Source organism: Etheostoma spectabile, chromosome 18 (assembly GCF_008692095.1).
Source record: "Etheostoma spectabile isolate EspeVRDwgs_2016 chromosome 18, UIUC_Espe_1.0, whole genome shotgun sequence".
Lineage (NCBI taxonomy): Eukaryota > Metazoa > Chordata > Actinopteri > Perciformes > Percidae > Etheostoma > Etheostoma spectabile.
The window spans coordinates 10,005,218-10,011,238 of NC_045750.1; the positions used below are offsets into that span (position 1 = coordinate 10,005,218).

The 6,021-nt window shown below is 42.5% G+C and overlaps 1 long non-coding RNA gene across 1 annotated transcript in view; it reads left to right on the forward strand.

The window, feature by feature from the left end:
* The window catches only part of LOC116706570 (uncharacterized), a 7,059-nt gene extending 1,550 nt beyond the window's left edge, over positions 1-5,509 (forward strand). Inside the window, exons 2-3 of the long non-coding RNA XR_004336277.1 lie at positions 2,233-2,234; positions 5,405-5,509. This is a non-coding gene — a long non-coding RNA (uncharacterized LOC116706570). The remainder of the gene's footprint in view (positions 1-2,232; positions 2,235-5,404) is intronic.
* Positions 5,510-6,021: the final 512 nt, after the last annotated feature.

Sequence of the window (6,021 nt, forward strand, 5' to 3'; positions counted from 1 at the left end):
ATATATATATATATATATATATATATACACACATACATAGATATATATACAAATTTTAATAATCATTTATCAAGCAAAAATCACAAATATCTGGATTCAGCTTCTTAAATGTAAGGATTTGATGCTTTTTATTGTTATTTACATTATTGTCATTTTACATCATTGTAAATCGAAATAACTTTGGCTTTTGGACTGTTGGTTGGACAAAACAAGAAAATTAAAAACATCACTGGGAAATTAGAGGAACTGCAGTCTGGTAAACTAACGGGCATTGTTCACAGTTCTCTAATGTTTTATAGCTAAAATGATTAATCGTTAATGAAGATAAAGGTTAGTTGCAGCCCTACTGTGATCTATCATAAGACAGAATCATGTATGAATAGTACACACTGTAAACTATTTTAAATGTTTCCAGTGGTTCCTTATAAGAAGACATAAAAAAAAAAACTAGCCTGTGGGCGTGATTCATTAATGTTAATTCCTATGAATGTGCCTCTTTGTCTATGAAATAACATTTTACTCACACAAACTGGCAACACAGTTTATGTCATTTGTGGCAGTGTTGCTCCTACATCGCATAAATGAAAGAAGTGCATTCTAGCCCTGCAGGGTCCTGGAGAAAGAAGCTCATCTCAGGGTCAGTGAGCCTACTTTGGGTCTTGTGCTTTGGGTATGTACAGAACCAGAGGTCAGCCGAGGAACATACTGGGGTCACATCACAGCGTATCAGACGACACAGACGATATCTGTGCCGGTTAGCACGGAAAGGGTAGCCCAATTATAAGTGTGGTTATGTGTGTGTGTGTATGTGTGTGTTGATAGACTAGGTCAGTGAACATGTCAACATCAATAGTAGGGGGTTGTACATAGTTCACTGGTTCGCCCCAAGGGGTGTATGGGACTGCCTCGAAGAGGGTCTGGTTCTTGACTTTTACAAACAGGTTTTTAATCACTGTGATCTAGGAGAGGTTTATTTTAACAAAAATCTCTCTGTAGTTTGGTTGGCAACACCCAAAACATATCTTGAAAGATGAGATATTTTGACAAAGCGTGAGATAGCAGTCTCCACGGTGTCAAATCCCATCTCATCTGTGACTGTGGCCCTCTTTGTCTGCTGTTCGACCTGTCTGAGTTCCTGAAGGGGGCAGGAATGCCGTCTCATTTCCAGATTTCCTGCTGATAAATCCAGGTGAGTGACAGGGATGACACAGCCTTATCCCACGATTACGGGAAGCTCCTGGAATTCTGGCTCCATCAAAGCACAGTGAATTTCCCAGGCTGCAGTTTCACTGTTCGCTGATCCCTACATATAGCTCCTCGCATATGAAATTCCCAATCCCCATCCACAGCACGCTTATGAGAACACAAAGGAGAGTTTAGCACCACATTGGAGCAATATAAACTGTTCTTCCCAGTTTACGGACAACAAACACTGGATTTGGAGCGCCTGGGTAGCTCACCTGGTAGAGTGTGCGCCCATATACGGAGACTTGGTCCTCAACGCAGCGGTTGCGGGTTTGATTCAGACCAGCGGCCCTTTGCTGCATGTCGTTCCCCCTCTCGCTCCCCTTTCATTTCTAAAACTGTCCTATCTAAAAAAAAAAGAAAAAAGAAAGGCCTAGAAAAGCCACAAAAAAATTCTTTCAAAAATATAAATTAAAAACCCACTGTTTAGAAAGCAGATCACTGGAAAATTATTGAAAGCTTGTTGCCAAACATATGGTTAACAATAGTAAAATGTTGATTAGGTTTTATAGTAACAGTACTGGAACACGCTGCCTTAGTCAGACCTAGTCATTAAATTGTTGAAATTGGTCTGATGCACTGTAAAATTCACACTCATTATGTAAGAGCAACAACAAATAAATGTAATGACCATAGCATGCCATACGTTCAGAACAGCTGAGTGCATTTTGGGGCTCTGTCTTGAAACTTGACTCCAGAGAACATAGTGTTCTAGCACTTACAAGATCCATACGTATGAAAGAATGCAGTGTTCTCTAGAACCCTTCAACAGCACCAACTGTTTTCTCCCTACATTTCTTTTTTCACTCAAAATGTTTTTTTTGTTGCAGTGACACTTTTTGGAATAATGAATTATCTATTAATTACTTCTAATTTATTCTGCTTTCAAGACTGGTCAGATATCAGTCTAATAGAAACAAAAAAACCTTCCATCCAACTTCAGTTGGCCGCCTTCCCATCAAACTTAACCCGCTACCAAACCAGAAGTAGTAGTACGTATACGTAGCAGGTATTCAGGCCAATACATAAAAAAAAAAAAACATTCACATAAACCTTAGTGTAATCCATTTTAAACACATTTTCAGAATGCATTCGTTGCATATTTTCTTTTGTTTTATGACTTCAAGACAAAATAAGTCTCCCACAAAAATGTACAACAGCAGTGATTTCCAGCCAACCGTTTTCTATATTGTACCTCAACGCGTTTGTTCTCCTGGAACAAAATGTCCCCAAGTGGATACCTTCAAGTATATATTCTAATCCATCCTGCTTGTGCTCTCATTAGTAACCGTGGAAACAGATGTAATCTGGCGCTTGTTATTGTGCGATGGTCTTGTGTATCCGTGGCTTTCACAAGAGATTAATGTGTGTGTGTGTGTGTGTGTGTGTGTGTGTGTGTGCGTGTGTCCACTTTACATTCGTCCATATGTTTAAGGCTGGGGGCTCTAGCCACACACATCCACAAGGGAGGAAGTGCTAAATGCTCCACTTCCTGTGTGTCTGGTCCGTCTCCACAGCTGTGGCCAGACACAGAGCAGGCTGGCAGACAGCGCTGACGTGCTTGACTCTCCTGAAAGGCCATGAAATAATGCTTTATTCTCTGTGCTTAACCCTACATCTCTCTCTTCTCCCTCGCTACCTCTCACACAAATACTTCTCTCCCCTCCACTACCTGTCTATTAGTCTCTCCTCTTTAAGGTACTCCTGCCACCTATAGAAGAGGGCCCATACGGCTGCACACAGGTTGAGTGCCCCTCTTTCCTCCAGGACTAATGAAGAAAAAAAAAAATTCGCCCCCATCCTTACGGCACCCCATTACTTATAGAGAAAGCCTCACCTCCTGCCCCCTCGTATTCCTCCATCTCCTCTTCGTCTTCCCTACCCTCCCTCCTCTTTTAGTAGCCCTCCCGCTGCAATGCGGTTGGCTTCTTTGATCTGGCCCAGTGCTCTAATTAGAAGGAAGTGAAGTGTAGGCCAGTGAGGTCACCATTACCCTCGACCCCTCTCATCGACCACTCCAAATGTCGTTAGGGGGCGAGACGTTCTCACGCCGTTGACCCGCTGCCCGCGATGTCGTGGGGATCTGGATCGCGTTAGGGACCCCCGTAAAAATCAGGCACAATTTACATCTAATTTGAGCTGCTGCAGATGTCAGTGTGCGGCGTCTCGTTAGTGTCCAACTGGGGAGGGCAGGGGGGGAACTATATTACTGCCGGACCGAACTGGCAGAACCCTCGTTAAGGCTGCACGGCTGGTTTAGGGTTAAGAGTTCATCATAAACAGAACTACTGGGCCTGAGGGTGACGGTCTGCCATAAACGTTCGAGAATTGCGGATTAAAGATTTACCATGAAAGCCAGGAGTGGTACTTTGACATAAGTGGAAGCACTGGGCCCGACATAGTTAAAGGATTTATCATAAAAGCAATAACTTGGATGTAAAGTTTGAGATTTGTCATAAAAAGCACTGATTGGGCTTATTTAGTGGATAACAGTGATGAAACAACATGTATAACTTCTGCTTTTTGATCATGGCTGTAAAGTAGCAGGGGATTAGTGTGTGTGTGTTTAGGGATAATGTGTCATTACTTGAGGGATGTGAGTCACCAGAACAGGCCGGCACACACATAAACTAACAGACTTCAGGAAAATATGAACGCTAATCACACTTTGACTCTGCTTGTTAAGGGTATTTCCTATTGCTCACTAAAACTCCCAGAGCGATTGAATCTCCCAAAGCCCGTTGAATCCCTATTGTACCGTGGCTTGAAGCAAGGGATACTGGCAAGAGGCACAACCTCATTGGCTGCGCGCACACACACACACACACACACACACACACACACACGGGCAAACACACACACACGAGCAAACACATGCACCTAAATACACATCAGTAGTCTCATCTACTGTATGTATACCTGGCCAACAACCAAGCATGTGTGTGTGTGTGCATGATCACTCTTTGCTTACCGCAAGGGAACCAAGAGGGGGGAGGGTTTTAAGGTAACACATCAAAGCCAGAAGGATATTTTACTTTGGATAGGGTAAGAACACATCAAACGACCCCGCTCTTCATAGCCCCCCTCCCTGGCTCTCACTCCGAATTGTTTTGTACTAAAATTAAGGGGGTTGGGCAAAAAAATCCATATATCTGGCAAGAAAATGTCTGTGCCCTGACAGTTCAAACACATTGTCAGTGTAGGAGGGAAATGATTTAATATGCAATGAAAATATACACCGTGGGTGCATCTTCCCATGCAGTCATTATGTACTCAATCCTCAATTGGGGCAGTATTTCCAAATTACTGGTGTGTTTTTTGCATACTGTGCTTGCCCAAGGTGTTAAGCAACATTCAGGTATATGCAGGTGTGTTCATCTGTTAAAAGCATGATTTATAGTGTCCTTTATAAGTGAAGAGGCACTTTGTGTAATTATAATGTCAAAGGTTTCCTTGTATGACTTGAGAGAAGGGGGGGGGGGTTATGCAGGTATATGTAGGTGTAGTGCATGCACACGTTGTTCAGTGTCTGGCTGTCATCCAGAGAGTTGATTTAGGTAGATTATGTTAATCCGTACCTGCTCTGTGTCTGTCTCTAAATGATCTCGGAGTCGACTTAGTTGTAGACGAGGCCACCCTCAGCTGAGAGCGGAAGTCCCCTAATAATGTAAATCCACCGGAGACTAATAGATCCATGATGAGAGACCAGACAATACAATTTAAAATATCAACATATTTTAAGCCGTGAACATGCCTTTTCTCTGGTTTGTCATCATGTTAAAGGAATAGTTTTGAGAGTTATATGAGAAGAATAATACCACTTTCATGTCCGTCTTTCTATATATATGGCAGCAACCGCTTAGTTTAGCTTAGTACAAAGACCAAAAACAGGGGAAACCAGCTAACCTGGCTCCGTCCAAATGTAACCAAACACACAAACCACACCTCTAATGCCCACTAACTAACATGCTACATGTCATTTGTTACACGTCAAAAATGGCAAAAATGGCAATTCAGCTTTTGAGGGGGGTATGTGTCAGACTATTTCTTGGTTTGGAACAGTAACTTTCTGGAGTCTCTAATTTTTGTGCGGACCAAGCAGCAGAGATAATATGTGTTAATTAGCGAGCTCCGGGTGGATTTTGTTACCTTAGGACAGAGCCAGGCAAACAGTTTCCCCCTGCCTCCAGTCTTTATGCAAAGCTAAGCTAAATGTTTGCTGGTGGTATCCTTATTATGCATGGGCAGATATGAGAGTGGAATTAATCTTCTCATCTAACTCTCTCTATTTACCAAAATGTAAAAACTATTCCGTTAAACAAACATTCACACTCCCTTTACATGGAGAAAAAAATCCAATCAGTAATTTGGCAATTGTTTTAGACACAGCTGGGTATTTGTGCCACACTGTTGGCTACAGACGCAGGCTTAAAAACTGAATTTTGATTTTTCGTATCCCAAAGATTAAGAATCTGTGCGAGGAAAATCAATGTGTCCTTAAGACTACTGTTGGGACGCTGCATCCTCTCCAGGATACTAACTGCCCTTCCTTTGGGGGCACGTACACAGTCCGATACACACCCTGAAAGGAAGCTTCATTTAAACGGAGAACAAACATATTCATCAGGGATGATTTGTTGGCAGTTATTTTGGAACAACTGCACCTCCGTCTATTCACTACAACGGTGCAGAATGGAAAATCACGATCAAGAGGCGGTGGTACCCTGATGGTAAGGAAGTTTGGGACTGGATCCTGTGATGGCTGCTAAGTCACTC